Source organism: Bufo gargarizans, chromosome 6 (assembly GCF_014858855.1).
Source record: "Bufo gargarizans isolate SCDJY-AF-19 chromosome 6, ASM1485885v1, whole genome shotgun sequence".
In the NCBI taxonomy this organism is placed as follows: Eukaryota; Metazoa; Chordata; class Amphibia; order Anura; family Bufonidae; genus Bufo; species Bufo gargarizans.
The window spans coordinates 319,061,128-319,085,290 of NC_058085.1; positions in this window are offsets into that span (position 1 = coordinate 319,061,128).

Sequence of the window (24,163 nt, forward strand, 5' to 3'; positions counted from 1 at the left end):
GCCCCGCTCCTCTTGATTGATGTCCAAGTTCCATGCATCGTTGAGTAAATCCTGCACCTGCGCCGTTCACTTCTGTATTCGGCGCAGGGAGTGAAGGCTCCTGGTGCCGGCTTCCTCACTGCGCCTGCGCCGACTACGTCACTCATGACTTGGAGCGGTGCTGGCAGAATGGAGGACTGGGCGGGAAACATGGGTAGTTTTTCGAGCTTCTAGGTGCTGAATCTACGCTCACATAGCACCTAGAGGCTCATTAGCATATTGTAAGTGTATTTTAGCAGAACTGCTGCAGGGACAAATGTAAAAAACACACTGTTATGTAGTGCTGACATTAGCGCATCGCTAATGTCAGTCGGCTACATAACACAAATTCTGATGCTAGAAACCCTTTAAGAACTTGCCAAGAGTGTGAATAAACACGGAACTGTTTGATTTAAGAACTGGTTGGTGCCTCTATACTGCGTCCGCTTATCCTGTCTACCAGAGCGAATCCCCACAGTATACAGGGAGTGCAGAATTATTAGGCAAATGAGTATTTTGACCACATCATCCTCTTTATGCATGTTGTCTTACTCCAAGCTGTATAGGCTCGAAAGCCTACTACCAATTAAGCATATTAGGTGATGTGCATCTCTGTAATGAGAAGGGGTGTGGTCTAATGACATCAACACCCTATATCAGGTGTGCATAATTATTAGGCAACTTCCTCAGAAAAGTCAAAAATAGTGAGATATCTTGCAGAGGGATGCAGCACTCTTAAAATTGCAAAGCTTCTGAAGCGTGATCATCGAACAATCAAGCGTTTCATTCAAAATAGTCAACAGGGTCGCAAGAAGCGTGTGGAAAAACCAAGGCGCAAAATAACTGCCCATGAACTGAGAAAAGTCAAGCGTGCAGCTGCCAAGATGCCACTTGCCACCAGTTTGGCCATATTTCAGAGCTGCAACATCACTGGAGTGCCCAAAAGCACAAGGTGTGCAATACTCAGAGACATGGCCAAGGTGAGAAAGGCTGAAAGACGACCACCACTGAACAAGACACACAAGCTGAAACGTCAAGACTGGGCCAAGAAATATCTCAAGACTGATTTTTCTAAGGTTTTATGGACTGATGAAATGAGAGTGAGTCTTGATGGGCCAGATGGATGGGCCCGTGGCTGGATTGGTAAAGGGCAGAGAGCTCCAGTCCGACTCAGATGCCAGCAAGGTGGAGGTGGAGTACTGGTTTGGGCTGGTATCATCAAAGATGAGCTTGTGGAGCCTTTTCGGGTTGAGGATGGAGTCAAGCTCAACTCCCAGTCCTACTGCCAGTTTCTGGAAGACACCTTCTTCAAGCAGTGGTACAGGAAGAAGTCTGCATCCTTCAAGAAAAACATGATTTTCATGCAGGACAATGCTCCATCACACGCGTCCAAGTACTCCACAGCGTGGCTGGCAAGAAAGGGTATAAAAGAAGAAAATCTAATGACATGGCCTCCTTGTTCATCTGATCTGAACCCCATTGAGAACCTGTGGTCCATCATCAAATGTGAGATTTACAAGGAGGGAAAACAGTACACCTCTCTGAACAGTGTCTGGGAGGCTGTGGTTGCTGCTGCACGCAATGTTGATGGTGAACAGATCAAAACACTGACAGAATCCATGGATGGCAGGCTTTTGAGTGTCCTTGCAAAGAAAGGTGGCTATATTGGTCACTGATCTGTTTTTGTTTTGTTTTTGAATGTCAGAAATGTATATTTGTGAATGTTGAGATGTTATATTGGTTTCACTGGTAAAAATAAATAATTGAAATGGGTATATATTTGTTTTTTGTTAAGTTGCCTAATAATTATGCACAGTAATAGTCACCTGCACACACAGATATCCCCCTAAAATAGCTAAAACTAAAAACAAACTAAAAACTACTTCCAAAAATATTCAGCTTTGATATTAATGAGTTTTTTGGGTTCATTGAGAACATGGTTGTTGTTCAATAATAAAATTAATTCTCAAAAATACAACTTGCCTAATAATTCTGCACTCCCTGTATAATTATATACCAGGAGCCCAATTTATACTGTATGGTCCAGATCACTATATACAATAGCTGTGTAATATACTTACCTGGCTGGGCTCCTTAACTCCTGAGCCACGCCCCCTAGTGACGCAAGCGCAATGCTCTGCTTTCTCCCCACAGCACACACGTGCTGGGGGAGATGAGCAGTGGGTTGAATGACAGCCTATCTGCTCAATCATCTGTTCTGATTGTTGGCTAACCTATGGGAGAGTCAGGTCACTGGACCAATCAAGTTCTGGTCTGGGGATCTGGCTCTCTATTTAAATCCCACAAGGGCATATACCATTTCCAGTGATAGTCCAATTTCTGTTGACTCTGATTATTGTGTTTGTGCTGTCTGTGTTTGTCTGTCTCTGCACTTAAAGGGGTTGTGTCACTTCAGCAAATAACATTTATTCTGTACAGAAAGCTAATACAAGCCACTTACTAATGGCATCCCAGTGCCAGCAGAGGCTTTTTTTTAATCTTATCATAATTTTCATTCCTCACCTCTGCCAATAGGGTAACCTAGGCACCTTGGTGTGGAGGTCGGGAGGGGGCAGAGTTTTGGGGGTAGGTGGGTGCTTTGGGCTGATTAGCTCTTACTGTGAATCTGCTGCCAGGGTAGATGCTAGAGTGGAGTTGTTAGAACGAGGTCTGTGACGTCACTGGTCACATGCTCCTTCATGGTCACATGGTCAAGTGTGGGAAGTGCTTATAAACCCAGACTGCAGGAGCTTGTGAAGGAGGAGGAGCTGTGTGTGCCTGGATGAGCTGCAGGTCTAGAGGCCATAGGAGCTCATACACGAGGAGGCAGGGAGCATGTGGTGTATTCTGGGGACATGGGGGGTGGTTAATCTGTGAGAGGGGCATGTGGTGTATTCTGGGGACATGGGGGGTGGTTAATCTGTGAGAGGGGCATGTGGTGTATTCTGGGGACATGGGGGCTGGTTAATCTGTGAGAGGGGCATGTGGTGTATTCTGGGGACATGGGGCTGGTTAATCTGTGAGAGGGGCATGTGGTGTATTCTGGGGACATGGGGGCTGGTTAATCTGTGAGAGGGGCATGTGGTGTATTCTGGGGACATGGGGGGGGGGGTTAATCTGTGAGAGGGACATGTGGTGTATTCTGGGGACATGGGGGGGGGGTTAATCTGTGAGAGGGGCATGTGGTGTATTCTGGGGACATGGGGGGGGTTAATCTGTGAGAGGGGCATGTGGTGTATTCTGGGGACATGGGGGGGGGTTAATCTGTGAGAGGGGCATGTGGTGTATTCTGGGGACATGGGGGGGGGGGTTAATCTGTGAGAGGGGGCATGTGGTGTATTCTGGGGACATGGGGGGGGGGTTAATCTGTGAGAGGGGCATGTGGTGTATTCTGGGGACATGGGGGGGGGGTTAATCTGTGAGGGGGCATGTGGTGTATTCTGGGGACATGGGGTGGGGGGGTTAATCTGTGAGGGGGGCATGTGGTGTATTCTGGGGACATGGGGTGGGGGGGTTAATCTGTGAGGGGGCATGTGGTGTATTCTGGGGACATGGGGTGGGGGGGTTAATCTGTGAGGGGGCATGTGGTGTATTCTGGGGACATGGGTGGGGGGGTTAATCTGTGAGGGGGCATGTGGTGTATTCTGGGGACATGGGGTGGGGGGGTTAATCTGTGAGGGGGCATGTGGTGTATTCTGGGGACATGGGGGGGGGGGTTAATCTGTGAGGGGGCATGTGGTGTATTCTGGGGACATGGGGGGGGGGGTTAATCTGTGAGGGGGCATGTGGTGTATTCTGGGGACATGGGTGGGGGGTTAATCTGTGAGGGGGCATGTGGTGTATTCTGGGGACATGGGGTGGGGGGGTTAATCTGTGAGGGGGCATGTGGTGTATTCTGGGGACATGGGGGGGGGGGGGTTAATCTGTGAGGGGGGCATGTGGTGTATTCTGGGGACATGGGGGGGGGGGTAATCTGTGAGGGGGGCATGTGGTGTATTCTGGGGACATGGGGGGGGGGGTTAATCTGTGAGGGGGGCATGTGGTGTATTCTGGGGACATGGGGGGGGGGGTTAATCTGTGAGGGGGGCATGTGGTGTATTCTGGGGACATGGGGGGGGAGGGTTAATCTGTGAGGGGGGCATGTGGTGTATTCTGGGGACATGGGGGGAGGGTTAATCTGTGAGGGGGGCATGTGGTGTATTCTGGGGACATGGGGGGAGGGTTAATCTGTGAGGGGGGCATGTGGTGTATTCTGGGGACATGGGGGGAGGGTTAATCTGTGAGGGGGGCATGTGGTGTATTCTGGGGACATGGGGGGAGGGTTAATCTGTGAGGGGGGCATGTGGTGTATTCTGGGGACATGGGGGGAGGGTTAATCTGTGAGGGGGGCATGTGGTGTATTCTGGGGACATGGGGGGGAGGGTTAATCTGTGAGGGGGGCATGTGGTGTATTCTGGGGACATGGGGGGGGGGTTAATCTGCGAGGGGGGCGTGTGGTGTATTCTGGGGACATGGGGGGGGTTAATCTGCGAGGGGGGCGTGTGGTGTATTATGGGGGGGTTAATCTGTGAGGGGGCATGTGGTGTATTCTGGGGGCATGTGGTGTATTATGGGGGGGTTAATCTGTGAGGGGGGCATGTGGTGTATTCTGGGGACATGGGGAGGGGGGCTAATCTGTGAGGGGGCATGTGGTGTATTCTGGGGACATGGGGGGGGGTTAATCTGTGAGGGGGCATGTGGTGTATTCTGGCGCCATGTGATTGTAGGTCTGTGAGGGGGGGCATGTGGGTGTATTCTGGGGACATGATGGTGCAGATCTGTGGGAGGGGTGGGGGCTTTATGGGGTGTATTGGAGAGGGGGCAGATCAATAAGGGGGGGTGTAAGCCTCTGTGTATGGGGCTGGGTGTATCTTGTAGCTGGTGTGTGGTAACACTGATGTGTATTCACCCAATAGATTTTGTTCTTGAGAGCAGACTGGCCGAGCAGAGGGGTTGCCATGGAGACGAGCACACAGTGCCCACCGCTGTACAGTCTGATGGCAGGAAGGATGCTGTATGCACCACTACACACTATATTTAAGGGGTTGTTGTCACTGCTTGTCATGTCTCGGTGGCAGTCAGTAAACAGAATCTGTCCTAAAGACACAGCATGACTGTGTCAGAAGAGCTGAAGTCCCGTGTAGGGCTGCAACGATTAATCGATAACTGGATTCGTTGCCAACGAATCCAGTTATCGAATAATCGTCCGGTTCGTTGCTATGCGGGCAGTTTACTTTAAGTCACTGCATCTTTATTTTACCTTACAATGACGCTCCAGTAACGGGCAGAGCGGACGGCGGCGTAACATCACTTACTCATGTGACACGCCTGCTCTGCCTCCTTCATTCATAAAGTGGGCGGAGCAGGTGCGTCACGTGAGTGACATTACGCCGCCGTCAGCTCTGCCTGTTACTGGAGCGTCATTGTACGGTAAAATAAAGATGCAGTGATTAGTCTGCTGTGAGCAGCGGGGCTGTTATGGGGAGGGGGATCTGGGCACAGGGCCCCCTCGCCATAGCGGCGCGCCCCACAGGGCCCCAGACTGAGGACAGGGAGCCTAAAACTGGACCTCTGGCCGCCCTACTTTACCTGCTGAAGTAGCAAACAGCCTGAAAGAACGTCTGTCTGTCCTTTTGGAGAGCACACAGACAGGTGAACTGATAAGCAGGACAGACAGGCCAATGTGTGGGGGTGGGGGCTGTATTTTTCTAAAGCCAAGTTCAGATGACGTAGTAGAAAGGTATCCTGGCTTGTCTGTGCCGTCTCCCCAATGGGCGAGTGCGTTAGCGCACTGTGAATACAGCGACTGAACTTGGCCTACATGCACTTGGTTTAATAACGACATCCCTCATATTTCAGTCACTTCAGCTGTCTTGTGTATAGAGGCCGGGTTACCAGGAACAAGAGGCAAATAGCCAATTTTATATACTTAGAGTATCATTAACTTTATTTTTTATTTCTTGTAGGTAAACAAACTGATCAAATTGGTAAAAGTGGCGTTACTCTTTTCATATGCAAGTCTGTATTTAATGTATAAAACTGTAAATGGTTCTGAAATGTTGGTAACAAACACTTTATTAATAAACGGTTTGTCACTTTTTTTCTTTGGTGTTGGGGGGCTGAAAATAGACAACCAAATGTTATTATTGGTCTCTCAGAACATGTCAACAATTTACATTAAGGTGCAGTGTTCTCAGATATACAGACACCCTGCAATTATATCTATGCACACACAGGACAAAGGGTATTTATTGAAAAGTTTTTAAATAAAGCATATATTTAATAAATCAAGTATGTGACTTTAGTGTGTGTGTGTGTGTGTATATATATATATATATATATATATATATATATGTGTTTCACACTGAAGGCATCAAAACTATGAATTAACACATGTGGAATTATCTACATAACAAAAAAGTGTGAAACAACTGAAAATATGTCATATTCTAGGTTCTTCAAAGTAGCCACCTTTTGCTTTGATTACTGCTTTGCACACTCTCGGCATTCTCTTGATGAGCTTCAAGAGGTAGTCACCTGAAAAGGTTTTCACTTCACAGGTGTGCCCTGTCAGGTTTAATAAGTGGGATTTCTTGCCTTATAAATGGGGTTGGGACCATCAGTTGCCTTGTGGAGAAGTCAGGTGGATACACAGCTGATAGGTCCTACTGAATAGACTGTTAGAATTTGTATTATGGCAAGAAAAAAGCAGCTAAGTAAAGAAAAACGAGTGGCCATCATTACTTTAAGAAATGAAGGTCAGTCAGTCCGAAAAATTGGGAAAACTTTTTGAAAGTGTCCCCAAGTGCAGTTATAAAAACCATCAAGCGCTACAAAGAAACTGGCTCACATGCGGACCGCCCCAGGAAAGGAAGACCAAGAGTCACCTCTGCTGCGGAGGATAAGTTCATCCGAGTCACCAGCCTCAGAAATCGCAGGTTAACACAGGGCTTGACAAATTTCTTTGGAATCTAGGAGCCAGCTAAAAAAGTTAGGAGCAGTTTTTTTTTTACCTTTAAAGCCTTATTTTCAGTGACAAAAATAACACCTCTTAAATTAACATATAAAGAAGTCTAGAACCAAACAACATGGGCATTGTTTATTATCAGTATACTGTGACGTCACTGCGTGTATAATCCCTGCGCTGTGACGTCACTGCGTGTATAATCCCTGCGCTGCAGCTGACAGAACGGAGATCCCTTCCCCAGGATGTTTGGTCCGGGCTCATTAATCTCCTAGAACTGCAGCTATGAAATCCACAGCGTATTGCAGCAAATACCAGCAAAATGGATAAGATTTTACCAAAAATCCTCACACTTCATAAAATCCACACGGAAATGAACGTACTGTGCACATTTCCAAGCTGCACCGCGGTAATATAGGATTTCACTATGTGTAACTGATCGTGGCTTAATTCCACACGCTACATGTAGAGTTTGATAAAAAATCCACAACAGGTAATCCTCTGTGGAAAATATTTCCATCGGAATTACCCCAGGAATACTGAGGGGTCTTCCAGCTCTCTCATGGATTGTCACCAAGCTTCCTGGTCTCCTAGTCCTGAGGAGAACATCTCTAGTAAACTACAAAGCTATGCGCTCTGGGACATATGTCCTGCTCAAGGACTGTATATCTCAGATGGCATATGTTTATGTGCATGGACCCTTATTAGAATAGTGGGTGAAATAAGGTCCTCCTTCTGGAGCCAGTAATATGGTAGAATAGGAATGTTAGGAGGAGGGCCTCCTCCTGGAGCCAGTAGGATATGCTTTAGAGGTGTTAGAAGGAGGTCCTCATCCTGGAGTCAGTAATCTAGCCTGTTCACTATAGAATCAGCTAGAATGGAGTTGTTAGAAGGAGGTCCTCCTCTATTATTATTGCTAGAAGCTGCAGAGGTGTTAGAAGGAGGTGCTCCTCTATTATCATTGCTAGAAGCTGCAGAGGTGTTAGAAGGAGGTCCTTCTCTATTATCAGTAATATAAGCTGGAGAGGTGTTAGAAGGAGGTCCTCATCCTGGAGTCAGTAATCTAGCATGTTCACTATAGAATCAGCTAGAATGGAGTTGTTAGAAGGAGGTCCTCCTCTATTATTATTGCTAGAAGCTGCAGAGGTGTTAGAAGGAGGTGCTCCTCTATTATCATTGCTAGAAGCTGCAGAGGTGTTAGAAGGAGGTCCTTCTCTATTATCAGTAATATAAGCTGCAGAGGTGTTAGAAGGAGGTCCTCCTCTACTATCAGTAATATAAACTGTAGAGATGTTAGAAGGAGGTCCTCATCCTGGAGTCAGTAATCTAGCCTGTTCACTATAGAATCAGCTAGAATGGAGTTGTTAGAAGGAGGTCCTCCTCTATTATCATTGCTAGAAGCTGCAGAGGTGTTAGAAGGAGGTACTCCTCTATTTTCATTGCTAGAAGCTGCAGAGGTGTTAGAAGGAGGTCCTCCTCTATTATCAGTAATATAAGCTGTAGAGATATTAGAAGGTGGTCCTCATCCTGGAGACAGTAATCTAGCCTGTTCACTATAGAATCAGCTAGAATGGAGTTGTTAGAAGGAGGTGCTCCTATATTATCATTGCTAGAAGCTGCATAGGTGTTAGAAGGAGGTCCTCCTCTATTATCAGTAATATAAGCTGTAGAGGTGTTAGAAGGAGGTCCTCCTCTATTATCAGTAATATAAGCTGTAGAGATATTAGAAGGAGGTCCTCATCCTGGAGTCAGTAACCTAGTCTCTTCTATACAGAGCAGGCTAGAATGGAGTGGGCAGAAGGAGGTCCTCCTGTATTTGCTGTGGCTTATTGAGTTAATATTGGTCCTCTCTGAGAAGTCCTTAATCTAGTCGGCTGTGGCAGATAAAACTGTGAAATTAAAATACATGAAGGGTGTGCTCAAGCGGTCGGCGTGGTTTTAGAAGTGGTATTTTGATTGACACTTGTGTTTTATTGGCAAAACCACACAGCCATTAATGAGAGTTTTAACAAAAAATGGCCGCGCTGTGTGAACACAACTGTAAAACTCTGAATTTGATTATGTCGACTTAGAATTACATCATTGGTGTAGGAAATGATAAATGAGCCGGGCCACCCTTCCCTGCCATTCCTCCTTATTTAGAACTGGTGTAAGTGACTTGGAAGGGGAAGAAGTCTTAGATTTTGCCGCAAATCACCTTTGAGAAAAAATCTGCACCAAATATACACTAAAAGGTCGTATATATTTGAAAATAAATGACCCCTTAGTTCTATTTTTATGTATTGGTGAAAACAAGCAGAATGGAATTTTTTCTATTGCATCAATAAAAATATATATGAAAAAATGATGTAGGAAATTCATAAATCTAGTAAAACAGTTTCCAGAATTAAGAATGCAAAGAATATAATAAGTAACATGAAGAACAGGAGGACCTCCTCCTAACAACTCCATTCTAGCCTGCTTTATAGTGAACAGACTAGATTTCTGACTCCAGGAGGAGGACCTCCTCCTAATAACTCCATTCTAGCCTGCTCTACACTGAACAGGCTAGATTACTGACTCCAGGGGGAGGACCTCATTGTAACAACTCCATTCTAGTCTCAACCCTGCTGCCAGTTTGTGTCTACACTCCGTAGCTGAAGGACCTTCGATGACATCATAGTCATGTGATCTTTACAGCAGTGGAAGTGGAGGTAGGACCTGTGATGAGATCACCGTCATGTGACCAGTGCAGAAAGAGGCAGCGCTCAGCCATGGAGACCTGTGATGCCATGAAATAAATGTGTCAGAGAAATGCTGGGAGATGTGGTTCTCCCCATTATACTTCCTCCCTGCTTAGTGAGAGGGAAATATGTTATTTAACTGAGACTGTATGTTAGAGGGGCTGAAGGGAGGGGAGGGGTGTCAGTTACATAGGACTGTATGTTATAGAAGACTATAAGAAAGATATGTTTTTTACATGGGACTGTTTGTTATAGAAGATTGGAGGAAGATGACTGGTGTTATTTACATAGGGCTGGATATTTTAGAAGACTGGAGGTTAAAGAGTGATGTTATTTATATGGGACTGTGTGTTGGAGGGGGTAAAGGAGGGGATTTAACTTATGAGAAGTTATTTACATTGGACTGGGGGAGAGGACTGGTGTTATTTACATGGGAATGCATGGTATAGAAGAATGTAAGAAAGATAGGTTATTTACATGGGACTGTATCAAATAGAAGACTGGTGGGAGATGACTGGGGTTATTTACATGGGAATGCATGGTATAGAAAACTGGAGGGAGAGGGTGGGCATTATAATCATCTCTGTAGTGCCCCCATAAATTATAACCCTGGGGAATATGGCAGGAGGTATAATTACAGGGGGCACTGCAAGGAACATTATAAATACTGTGGGCAGTGGTGGAGGACATTACTACTACTGAGGTCTCAATAGAAGTGCCTTATAGATTATAAGAAGTGCCTAAAGGGAGGCCTTATTAGTACAGAGGGCACTGTAGAGAGCCTTATTACCATTGAGGATAGTACTATTTGGGGGTGGCTTCCGCCTGGCAGTGAGCCCGGTGATGTCTCTGGCACTAATGGACATGCTTTAGCGGTGCCTTAGCCTGTAAAATGGCCAGTCTGTGTTGGGGCCATGTTAATATATGCCTGCATTATTGAGAAAAAAAATGAATATTTGAATATATGCAAATGATCCTCTAGGAGCAACGAGGGGGTTACCATTACACCTTGAGGCTCTGCTGTCTCCGCAACTGCCCCTCCCTGTCTACTTTGACAGGGCCTGGCAGTGAAAATGTCATCCCACCGGGCTATGTTAAAGTGCAGAGGGAGCGGCAGTTACAGAGAGCGCGGAGCCTCTAGGTGTAATGGTAATGCCCCCCTTTGTATATAATAAAACATCATTTTTCTCAGCATCACAGGCACATAAGAACATGGTACCAACACAGATGCCTTCAGCTGCCAAGCGCACATGTAACAGGTCAGTCCTTTAATGGTCCAAGTGTATGAGGGAGTCCTGAGGGATAGCTGAAGGCCTAGGGAGCATTTTACCATCAACTATGGACTTAATTGGGGGGAGAAAGCTGGCACTAAAGTGCCTAGGGCAGCATTACATCTAAATATGGACCTGGCTCCACAGCAGTAGCAGGATGTAGTGTCACACATCACACTGCTGGTCTGTGTATGAGGAGCAGCGGTGCGGCCGGCAATCTGCTGTGCTGCTCCTTCTACACAGACCAGCAGAGCAACGTGTGACACTACATCCTGCTACTGCTGTGGAGCGCCAGCGGCTGAACTGTGATCATGAGGAACTAGGTGAGTATATTTTTTTTACTTCCTGTGAAGGGGGCACATATCTGACTATTACTACTGTGAGGGGGCACATATCTGGACATAACTACTATGTACTGGCACAAAGGGGGAATAATTACTGTGTGGGGGCATTAAGGGTAGTGGGTGTGTATAGTTAAGCCTTGGGCAGAGTTAGAGTCATAACCTAGTATGAAAATAATATATATACATACTGTAAACATATTCACAAGATGTTTTTTATTTGCACATATATGTTTATATTTGTATGTGTGGTTTGGGGAGGGGGGGGGGGGGCCCAGGTACATCTTTTGCACATGGGCCCTTTGCTGCCTGTGTCCGCCCCTGAGATTGACGATTATGGGAACGTAAGCATGAACATTCTGTTTTTGTCTGTCCTTCTTCCTTTACGTCTGTCTCCCAGTCCTATGTGGTTAAGGCTCCAGTGGAGTCTGAGGAGCCCATGCAAGTGGGCACCATGTCTTCTCAGCAAAGTAAGGAACACTGCTGGAAGAATGGCCTTTGCTTCTACTGCAGCAGTCCTGCATATCCACTGCGATCCTGCCCTACTAGGAAAACTTCAGCATTTGAGTGATGATCGGAGAGGTCACTCAGACCAGACGTATTTTCCGAAATGACTAACAGGGTTCTATTGCCTGTTATGTCTTCACAAGAAAGGTCTGTTTCTGGTTTAGATTTTGTGGATTCTGGGGCTGCAGCTAGCTTTGTTAAAGGAAACCTGTCACCATGATTTTGCGCATAGAGCTGGGGACATGGGCTGCTAGATGGCCACTAGCACATCTGCAGTACCCAGGTCCCATAGCTCTCTGCGCTTTTATTGTGTTAAAAAAATTGATTGATATGCAAATTACCTGATATGTGTCCTGTAGCCGGAGATGAGTCCAGCGGAAAGGAGCCCAGCACCGCCCCGCGTCCTCCGAATCTCCTCCTTGCTGGCTGACATCACATAGCTGGAGCACCAAAATCTCATGATGCGCGAGCTAGCGCATGCATAGTTCGTTCCCTGTGCTGATGCCAGTACAGGGAATGAACATGATGCCGACACTGCGCATGCGCTAGCTCGCGCATCGCGGGATTTCGGCGCTCCAGCTCTGTGACGTCAGCCAGCAAGGAGGAGATTCGGAGGACGCGGGGCAGTGCTGGGCTCCTTTCCGCTTGACTCATCTCCGGCTATAGGACTCATATCTGGTCATTTGCATATCAATCAAAACGTTTTTTAACACAATAAAAGCGCAGAGAGCTATGGGACCTGGGTATTGCAGATGTGCTAGCGGCCATCTAGCAGCCCATGTCCCCAGCTCTATGCGCAAAATCCTGGTGGCAGGTTCCCTTTAATTTCGATTTTGTATCAGCCTTGGGATTAGAATGTATTAGACTGTCTAAACCCATTCCGGTTTTTGTGGTGGATACTACTCCCTTGGCTGGAGGGTTTATTGAGTATAAGACCCCTCATTTGGTAATGAAGGTCGGTTCTATTTATTCTGAAAAGTGTTTTTATGTCATGAGAAATGTATCTGCTGATGTCATCTTTAGTTTGTCCTGGTTGAGGGTGCCTAGTCCTGTCTTTAATTGGAGTACTGGGGAATTAGTAAAATAGGGTCCTCAGTGCTCAATCATTGTATTCAGCTCCCTACTCTTGAACTAGAGGAAGGTCCATTACCTGAATATATTAAGAATAGTGTTTATCGATCACCAAAGTGCTCGGGTGCTTGAGTAGAACACTTTGGGATGTTTGGGTGCTCTATAGGGCACCCGAGCACAATGGAAGTCAATGGGAGAACCCGAGCATTTAATCAGGCACCCCCTGCTCTGAAGAGGGGAGGGTGTCTGGTTCATAGGACAAGGTCAGAAATTGATGGCAACACCACTGAAATGATTCAGGAACAGCATGGGGAGGATGTCTGGATGCATCTTGGACTCCCAGATCGCTGCTATAGGTCGTAATCCTTTATTACACATAAAAGAGGGCATTATACACACCCTTAAAAAATTATGATTGATGGCCTGCTGGTGACCCTCAAAAAGATTAGGAGCAAGGGCCTGCTGGTTGCCCTCATTACAGGCAAGGGCTTGCTGCTGAAGTGACCATCTAACACATTAGGGGTGAGAGTCTGCTGCTAAGCTGACCTTCTAAAACATTAGGGGCGAGAACCTGCTGCTGATCTGACCATTTAAAAAATTAGGGGTGAGGGTCTGCTGCTGAGCTGACCCTCTAAAACATTAGAGGCGTGGGCCTGCTGCTGAGCTGACCTTCTAAAACATTAGGGGCGAGGGCCTGCTGCTGATCTGACCAACTAAAAAATTAGGGGTGAGGGTCTGCTGCTGAGCTGAGCCTCTAAAACATTAGGGGCGAGGGTCTGCTGCTTATCTGACCATCTAAAAAATTAGGGGTGAGGGTCTGCTTCTAAGCTGACCATCTAAAACATTAGGAGCGAGGGCAGCCTAAGAAGCATGTTGATATGATGGAGGAGGACGAGAAAAGGAAGATTAAGCCATATACCCTTTTTTTTGTGGTGGAAGGGGTGCATGGGAATAGAGTGTATTCAATACACCATAAAAGCCACATTTAAAGTGCCTTTATGTTCAGCTGCTTTCCTCTGGTGGAGTAGAGAAGTCAGGGGCAATCCAGGCATTATTCATTTTGATAAGAGTCAACCTGTCAGAATTTTCAGTTGACAGGCGGATGTGCTTAACAGTTATTATGCCCCCAACAGCACTAAATACCAGCTCTGACAAAACGCTGGCAGCAGGGCAGGCCGTAACCTCCAAGGCGTAGAGTGCCAGTTCATGCCACGTGTCCTGCTTGGACACTCAATAGTTGTAAGGCATAGAGGGATCACTGAGGACGCTGACACGGTCTGCTACGTACTCCTTCACCATCTTCCAAAACTTTTCCCTCCTTGTGACAGTAGGCTGCGCATCAGGGTGAGGGTGCTGGAGGGGTGTCATGAAACTGTCCCAGGCCTTGGATAGTGTTGCCCTACCTCTGTTGGAACTGCTGTGTGTTCCCCTCATCTCCCCTCCTCGGTTGCCAAAGGAACTACGTACTCTGCCGCCAGCGTTGTCATCTGGAAATTTTTTGAGCAGTTTTTCCACAAGGAACTTCTGGTATTGCACCATCTTGCTAGTCCTCTCAACCACAGGAATGAGACATGAGAAGTTCTCTTTGTAGTAGGGGTCGAAAAGGGTGAACAACCAGTAATCAGTGTTGGCCAAAATGCATATAACGTGAGGGTCACGGGAAAGGCAGCATAACATAAAGTCAGCCATGTGTGCCAGAGTTCCAACAGACAAGACTTCGCTATCCTCATCAGGAGGATGACTTTCAATCTCTTCATCCTCTTCCTCCTCTTCGGCCCATACACACTGAACAGATGGAATAAACCTGCTATGGATACTACCCTCTGTAGCTGAAGCAACTGTCTCCTGCTCCTCCTCCTTGTCATCATCATCCAATTCATGCTGAGAAGAAGAACGGAGGGTGTCTGGCTATCACACTGTGTACTGTCTTCCCCCCATTTCCACCTCTTCCACATGCAAAGCGTCCGCCTTCATTGTGAGCAGAGAGCGTTTCAGTAGACACAGAAGTGGGATGGTTAGGCTTATAATAGCGGCATCGCCGGTCACCATCTGTGTTGATTCCTCAAAGCTGACTGGAAAGGCGACGACCATGTTGCAGCTGGTATTCCACTACTGCCCTCTGCTGCTCACAAAGCCTGGTCAACATGTGGAATGTGGAGTTCCAGCACATGCTCACGTCACACAACAGTCGGTGAGCTGGCAATTGCAAGCGCTGCTGCAGCATTGCCAGACCGTCGGCAGCTGTAGATGACTTTCGGAAATGGGCACACATACGATGCACCTTCACCAGTAGCTCAGGCAAATTAGGGTAGGTTTTGAGAAACCTCTGATCCACTAAGTTGAACACGTGGGCTAGGCATGGTATGTGTGTGAGCTTGCCGAGCTCCAAAGCCGCCACCAAGTTACGGCCATTATCAGACACAACCATGCCTGGTTGTAGGTTGAGTGGCGAGAGCCACAGCTCAGTCTGCTCCCTTATTCCCTGCCACAGCTCTGCGGTGGTGTACTGTTTGTCACCTAAGCAAATTAGTTTCAGCACAGCCTGTTTCCGCTTCGCCACTACAGTGCTACACTGCTTCCAGCTACTTACTGGTGGCTGACTGGTGCTTCAAGATGAGAATTCAAAGATAAAAGTGGAGTAAGAGGTGGGTTGCAATCACTAATGTAGGTGGTGGCGGAAATCCTGATGGAAGTAGGGCCCGCAATCCTTGGCATCGGTAGCACCTGTTCCATCCCAGGATACGACTCGCTCCCGGCCTCCACAGCGTTCACCCAGTGTGCTGTCAGGGAAATATAGCGTCCCTGGCCACAAGCACTTTATGTGTCAGTCGTTAAGTGGACCTTCCCAATAACTGGGTTGGTCAGGGTACGGGTGATGTTACGGGACACATGCTGGTGTAAGGCGGGGACGGCACACTGGGAAAAATAGTGACGGCTGGGGACCGAGTAACGAGGGACGGCCGCCGCCATCAGGCTGCGGAAACCCTCAGTGTCCACAAGCCTAAATGGCAACATTTCCAGGGCAAGCAATTTGGAAAGGTGAGCATTTAGTGCTATGGCCTGTGGGTGAGTGGCTGGGTATTTGCACTTTCGTTCAAAGGCCTGGGGTATGGACATCTGTCCGATGCGCTTGGACACAGAAGTGGATGTGCTAGCTGATGGTGCTTGCAAAGGTCCAGGTGCAAGGTGAGAGGCATCCGGGCCTGCATCTTGGACAGGGGATTGGCCAGCACGTAACACAGGGGAAGAGGAGGCAGTGGTGTGACCCGCAGACACTTATTGTGGACCCAGGCGTTCAGCCCACCTATTAGGGTGCTTTGATGCCATGTGGCGGATCATGCTGGTGGTGGTGAGGTTGCTAGTGTTCACACCTCTGCTCATTTTGGTACGGCACAGGTTGCAAATTACAATTCTTTTATCGTCCGCACTTTCCTCAAAAAAGCACCAGACTGCGGAACACCTAGCCCTTGTCAAGGGAGATTGCCACAAGGGGGTGCTCCGGGGAACAGTTGTTGGCCTGTTTGGTGTGGCCCGCCTCCTCCCTTTTGCCACCCCAGTGCCTCTCCCAGCCTGTTGCGGTGCTGCGGATCCCTCCCCCTCTGTACTGCTGTCCTTCGCTCGGCTTGCCACCTTCCCAGGTTGGGTCAGTGATTTTATCGTCCACCACCTCCTCTTCCACTTCCTCACTCTAGTCATCCTCCTGACTTGTTGATCTAACAAGAACCTCACTTATTGACAACTGTGTCTCACCCTCATCATGAACCTCTTGAGACACTAATTGCGGTTGACTTATTGGCAACTCTGTCTCATCATCATCATCATCCACCTCGTGAAACACTAATTGCCGCTCCCCACCGTCATCTTTTTCTGACTCTGGGTACTCAAGAGTTTGGGAATCAGGGCACAAGATCTCCTCATGTCCCTCTTAAAGCAGGCTTGGAGAGCGGGCCAAATCAAGGAACGGCGATGAAAAGAGCTCCTCAGAATATCAGAGTGTGGGATCACTTTGCAAAGACTCTCCATGGTGGGAGGAAGGAGGATCAGGGTAAGGATTCTGTTGACCAGACTCTTGAGACTGGACTTTGTGGAAGACAGGTTGGTGCTTAACCGACTGGAAGCATTATCTGCTGCAATCCAACCGACCACCTGGTCGCACTGCTGTGACTTTGAGAGTGGTGTCCTGCGCCACCCTGCAAACTGGGACATGAAGCTAGGTATCGTGGATGAGGGTGTTTCTTGTGCTCTGGCAGCAAGCACAGTTTCACCACGTCCAGGGCCATGGCCTCTGCATGCACCATCAGCAGCACGGCCACTTCCCCGTCTCTTACTGCTCGCCTTGAGAATATTAAATGGTATATACAGTATGCTTGCAAGTATGTCACACGTACAGTAGTGCAGGTTGTAACGGATCACCTGGCACCCCGACTGAGTACCTCTGTTGCTAGATGCTCCTAGCGTTTCCTGAGGTCTCCAAGCACTCTGGCAGACACCACCATCACCAAACCGAAGAAGCATATAAATCCTCTCAAGCATATGAATGCTGTAGACAGTGGAATAGGAAACCATACGAATAGGTTTACGCTCCTAGCAGTCAAACTGGAACAGCATACCATAAATCCTCCCCCAAGAATGAAACGACACTTCACTTTGAGGGTTAAAACAGGAACTGACTTTAGACATAGCACACCTACTTTAAACCCCCCCCCCCCCAACAGCCTTATTTACATACAATAGGGCACATGGAGGACTATGGTACAAGGAAGGGTGGGGCCCGACAATAGCAAGGGCTGATGGGAGATTTGAGGAGGGACAGAGCAGCTGGTTTAAACTGGTCTCCCAGTGTCCCTGAGACAACACCTTGCTGGGGGAACAATGGGACAGGAAAAAGGGGGAGGAGAAGAGGCATAGAACAGCAATGCCTCCAACACAGCAAACACCACAGTAAGAGCAAGACATATACAGCTCACAACACACCGCAATGCAATTTAACCGAACCCATAATAACATACATATTATTTAAGACAGCCTGAATGCAATCTGCTACACAGTCTTAAAGGGCATTGTTCCTAAAAGTCATAATATGTCCACGGATGGTCCTTCAAGGGCCAGTAGCAGCAATATAAAATACCACATGCCCAAATTGCATTCAAACGTACAAATTTACCAGGGGCCATAGTCAGCAGGTAGGAGGCGGGTAGCCAGTCCTCTCCAATGCCCAGTGGCGAGGCGGGTTCCGCCACACAGGTTTTGTAAGTGTATGCGCAATTAAATTCAACTATGTCACAGATATTTAGGATGCGCAAACGTTATACAGAGATGTAGCGCGGGTAATGTCGCTGTCTCCAGCGGCAAAAAAATGACACTGAATATCACTGATATTTCAGATGTGCTAACGTTATACTGGAGATGTAGCGCAGGTAATGTCGCTGTCACCAGCGGCCCAAAAAATGCACTGAATTTCACAGCGCAAATGTAGCACAACAGATGTAGCAGAGGTTGTGTCAGCAGCAGCCAAACAATTGCACACAATTTAGCACAGGTTGCGCTAAAAATATGTATGTCAGCCAGATAAAACAATAGTGTTTAAAACGACTTTTGGGTCTCTAACACCTTTTCATCTGTAAACCCTGCCTAAAAAACAACAAATCCCTGTCCCTACTTTAACTTTCCCTTCTGCTGCAGCTCTCCCTGACTAAGACTGAGCTGAACCAAGCGTCATCGGGTGCTATATCAAATTGTTGGGGCTCAGTGGTTTTCTAAGATTGACCTCAGAGAAGCCTGTGATTTTGTAATTTAATTCAAATAAGGAAGGGGAGCGAATGGAAGACATCATTCAATACCCCTGAAGGGCATTTTGAATATCTGGGAATGCCATTTGGGCTGTGTAATGCCCCAGCAGTTTTCCAAAACCTTGTTAATTATATATTTAGTAAATTCCTACATCTATTCGTGGTAGTCTATTTGGACGATATTGAAATTTTCTCTTCTGACTGGGCATGTGAGAAAGGTTCTTTAAAGGAAGAATTGGAAACCGCTCTATCCAAGGAGTGATAGTACTCCCCAAATCCAGAAAGGCTCTACAGAAATTGAGAGAAAACCAGCTATTCTCTAAATTTAGTAAATAGGTCTTTAGTGTAGGAGAAGTCCTACACCAAAGGAATACTCTTTCTTTGGTTATATACTGACACCTCAAAAATTTTATATGGACCCTGCTAAAGTGCAAGCCAGTGTTGACTGGGCTAGACTCACTTCCCTCAAGGTCCTTCAGAGATTCCTGGGGCAAATTATTATAGAAAATGTATTAGACTTTTTCAATCATTGCCAAGCTGCTTACGGATTTAACCAGGAAAGGTGCGGATCTAATTAATTGGCCCCCCGATGCTCTGTCTGCTATTGAAACCCTTAAAGAGAGTTTAATTCATGCTCATATACTTGTTCAACCTGATGTCACCAAACAATTCATTCTAGAGGTGGATGCTTCTGAGGTAGGAGTGGGAGCTGTATTGTCTCAGGGGTCATCTTCCTTCTTGACTAATTTATAACCATGTGCATGCCTTTGTCCCTGCATGTGACGTTTGCCTAAGGGCCAAAGTACCGAGGAGACGTCCTGCGGTCTACTTTGCCCTTTGGCCATTTTACAACTGATTATATCAGTTCCTGTAGTGGCATCTCACCTTTCTATTGTAATTATGGGTGTAATCCATGTTTTTCTTCTGTGTCTGAGTTAAATTCTGTTAGTTCTGCAGTGGATGGGCCTAGGCTTGCACCCATTTTATCCGCGCCAGTGCAATGCGTTTTGCACACGCGTGAGAAAAAACTGAATGTGGTACCCAGACCCGAACCCGGACTTCTTTAGGCTACTTTCACACCTGGGTTCAGGTGTCCGCTCGTGAGCTCCGTTTGAAGGGGCTCACAAGCGGCCCTGAACGCAGCCGTCTGGCCCTAATGCATTCTCAGTGGAGGCGGATCCACTGAGAATGCATCCGCCTGCCAGCGCTCAGCCTCCGCTCCGCTCAGTGAGCGGACACCTGAACGCTGCAAGCAGCGTTCGGGTGTTCGCCTGGCCGTGCGGATCCGTTCCGACTTACAATTTAAATGGGGACGGATCAGCTTGAAGATGACACCATATGGCTCAATCTTCAAGCGGATCCGTCCCCCATTGACTTTCAATGTAAAGTCTGAACGGATCCGCTCAGGCTACTTTCACACTTAGAAAATTTTTCTAAGTTATAATGCAGACGGATCCGTTCTGAACGGAGCCACCGTCTGCATTAATATGAGCGGATCCGTTCAGAACGGATCTGATCGAACGCTAGTGTGAAAGTAGCCTTACTGAAGTTCGGGTTTGGGTTAGGTATTCTATTAATTTTATTATTTTCCCTTATAACATGGTTATAAAGGAAAATAATAGCATTCTTCATACAGAATGCTTACTAAAATGTGGATTGCGGGGTTAAAAAAAAATAATTATTAACTCACCTCTTATTGATCGCGCAGCTGACATCGTCTTCTTGCTTCTTTCAAGACCTGCAAAAGGACATTTGTTGACATGGTGAGCGCGATAACGTCCTTTTGCAGGTCCTTTTGCAGGTCCTGAAAGAAGAATAAGAAAGAAGACTATGCCAGCTGCGCAAACAAAAGGATGAGGTGAGTTAATTATTCTTTTTTTAACCCCTCAAGCCACATTTTTGTAAGCATTCTGTATTAAAAATGCTATTATTTTCCCTTATAACCATGTTATACGGGAAAATAATACAGTGATTAGACTTTATTGGGGTTGCTCATCCCGATCATCTCCTAGCAACCATGCGTGAAAATCGCACTGCATCCGCACTTGCTTGCGGATGCTTGCGATTTTCACACAGACCCATTCATTTCTATGGGGCCTGCGTTGCGTGAAAAACGCAAAATATAGAACATGCTGCGATTTTTCACGCAACGTACAAGTGATGCGTGAAAATCACCACTCATCTGCACAGCCCCATTGAAGTGAATGGGTCTGGATTCAGTGCGGGTGCAATGCGTTCACCTCACGCACATAGGCGTGCGCAGCCTATTACATTAGGGTGTGCACCCTAAAGCACAAACACACACGACACGCGCGCGTGTGTATGTATGTATGTATGTATATATATATATATATATTATATCCACAGATCCTCCATAACAGTGTGTCAATTTTTATTTTACTAACCTACTACTTAAAAGACAAGCTTTCAAGAGTTTTCCTTTCTTCCTCGGTACGCTTGAGTATTGAGAAACAATCTATTCCTAAGGGTGGGTTGACATCTGCGTTATGCCATTCCGTGATAGGTTCCGTTTCAAACGGAATATATAATGGAATAGCCAGATGGAATGCAAAACGGAAACCTTTAAGAGGCATTCCGTTTTGCTCTGTCCTAATAGAAGTCTATGAGAAAGCATAACCAATCCGTCTGGGTCCCGTTATGCTGTTATCCTGTCGACAGGACTTTGTTTTCCGTCTTGCATAACGGGAACCAGATGGATCCGTTTTGATTCCCATAGACTTCTATTAGGACGGAGAGCAAATGGAATGCCTCCTGCAGAGTCTGCACTGTACGAGAGAGACTGCTATAGTGGCTGTGAAGGGAAAAGTTCCAGAGCACAATGACAGTCTCAGAGCCTTTCTGCTGCCTGACCAACCGTATGCTGCCACAGCGCCAGCCTGCAGGACATCAGAGAGGCCTGGGGTCCACATTACAGCACCAATACATTTATTTATCAAAAAGCATCATACATAGCTAAAAACAAAACAAAAAAAACATTTTTTACTGTCCCTTTAAGCAAAAGCCAGAATATAATAAAAGACAAAAAAATAAAACAATTTACTTACAAAAGAAGCTGTTCAGTCGTCTGCTGCGCCATCCTCTGCTTGCTTCCGCAGATTCTTTCCCCTCCTTTCTGTCTCTCCTCAGTGCGCAGGCGCACTGTTATGGGGGATCTGTGGATGACGCACTGTTATGGGGGATCTGTGGATGACACACTGTTATGGGGGATCTGTAAATGACACACTGTTATGGGGGATCTGTGGATGACGCACTGTTATGGGGGATCTGTGGATGACATACTGTTATGGGGGGATCTGTGGATGACACACTGTTATGGGGATCTGCGGATGACACACTGTTATGGGGCATCTGCGGATGACACACTGTTATGGCGGCATCTGCGGATAACGCACTGTTATGGGGGCATCTGCGGATGACGCACTCTTATGGGGATCTGCGGATGACACACTGTTATGGGGGCATCTGCGGATGACACACTGTTATGGGGGCATCTGTGGATGACACACTGTTATGGGGGCATCTGACTGTTGGTGATGCATTGTTATTAACAGTGCGTCATCCACAGATCCCCCCATAACGGTGATCCACAGATATCCCCTTAATAGACTGTTAAGGGGATATCTGTGGATGGCACTGTTATGGGGGCATGATCATCTGTGTGGAATCTGACACAGATGCGGGGGAAGATCTGTGGATGACACACATATATAGCAGCGCCAGCATCTTGTGCTATATGTGTCATGATCATCCACAGATATCTACCCCCCCCCCCCATAACAGTGTCCCTGACAGTGACTGACCCCCAACAGGGGATGGAGGCCGACAACTATTGTAAGACAGAGCCCGCGTTCCTTATGTAAGTGAGCTTAAAGGGAACCTGTCACCAAAAAATTGCTGTTAATAGTACCTTATAGTGCTGCATAGTAGTGTCCTAATGCACTTTTTCATCGTTTAGCCGCATCTAGCCTCCTTGAGAAATCAATGTTTTATTCAGTCGCTGCCCCGTGCTTCAAGTCAGGTTTGAAGTCAAGGGGGCAGCGGCCTAGGCGTCTCCAATCCTGCTCTCCCCGCCTCCCGCCCCCTTTATTGACACGCCGGATCTCAGTGCTGGAACCACGCTTCCAGCCCGCATGCGCAGTAAAGGGCTGCTGTAGCGCGATCCCGGCTCCGGCTCGTACACTCAGCCGGCTTCAGTTTTGCTACTGCGCATTCGCCCGCCAGCCTTACATACTAGCGCAGTTACAGAAGATGCCGGGCGCATGCGCAGTAGCGAAACTGAAGCCGGCTGAGTGTACGAGCCGGAGCCGGGATCGCGCTACAGCAGCCCTTTACTGCGCATGCGGGCTGGAAGCGTGGTTCCAGCACTGAGATCCGGCGTGTCAATAATGGGGGCGGGAGGCGGGGAGAGCAGGATTGGAGACGCCTAGGCCGCTGCCCCCTTGACTTCAAACCTGACTTGAAGCACGGGGCAGCGGCTGAATAAAACATTGATTTCTCAAGGAGGCTAAATGCGGCTAAACGATGAAAAAGTGCATTAGGAAACTACTAATCAGCACTATAAGGTACTACATACTAGTACATACTTTGCACAAGTTTATTATTTACAACTTAAAGGGAACCTGTCACCAAAAAATCGCTTATTAAGCTGTTAATAGTATTAACAGCTTAATAAGCGGTTTTTGGTGACAGGTTCACTTTAAGTTGTAAATAATAAACTTGTGCAAAGTATGTACTAGTATGTATACTACTATCTAATAATCTATAATCCTTATCTATCACTTGACACTTCACTAACTTACTACTGGGGACAGTCAGGACTCCACTCCAGACTTTTTCTTTTTACTGTGGCAGACTGCTGGGCTGGCAGTGCACAAAAGAAGATCAGAAATTGAATCCATGGACCATTCACTACACTGGCCTACTGGGCATGGGCAGTTAGGCACACTGGCTCGGTGGCTCCCGCTCTTCACATTTAAAATAGGCAGCCGTCACTCACTCCGTCACGCCGCACGCACATGCTCCTCCCACTTTAGAAGCAGACGGAGCACGTCGGAGTGAGTGACCTTACGTTATGCCGCCGGCCGCCGGGAGACTGAGACAAGGAGGAGGGCCGGAGGCGGAGCAGTAAGCACAGCAGCACAGCGGAGCGGAGCAGTGGGGGTGGAGTCTACTCTGGACTGGATGCATTAGTGGATAGTCCGATTCACTGATGAGACCAGCAGCAGCATCCAGACCAGCGCAGTATGTAGTTTACTATTAGTATATGTAATGTCACACAGACACTCTCTGTCTCGACTCTGATGATGAAGCAGCTGTGCGGCGCACTGTGGTTGGACACTATTGCGGGGCGGCTGGCAGGCAGTGCAGGAGGCGGAGCACAGGGGCGTGATTAGGGTGTGCCCAGGCACACCCGGCACAC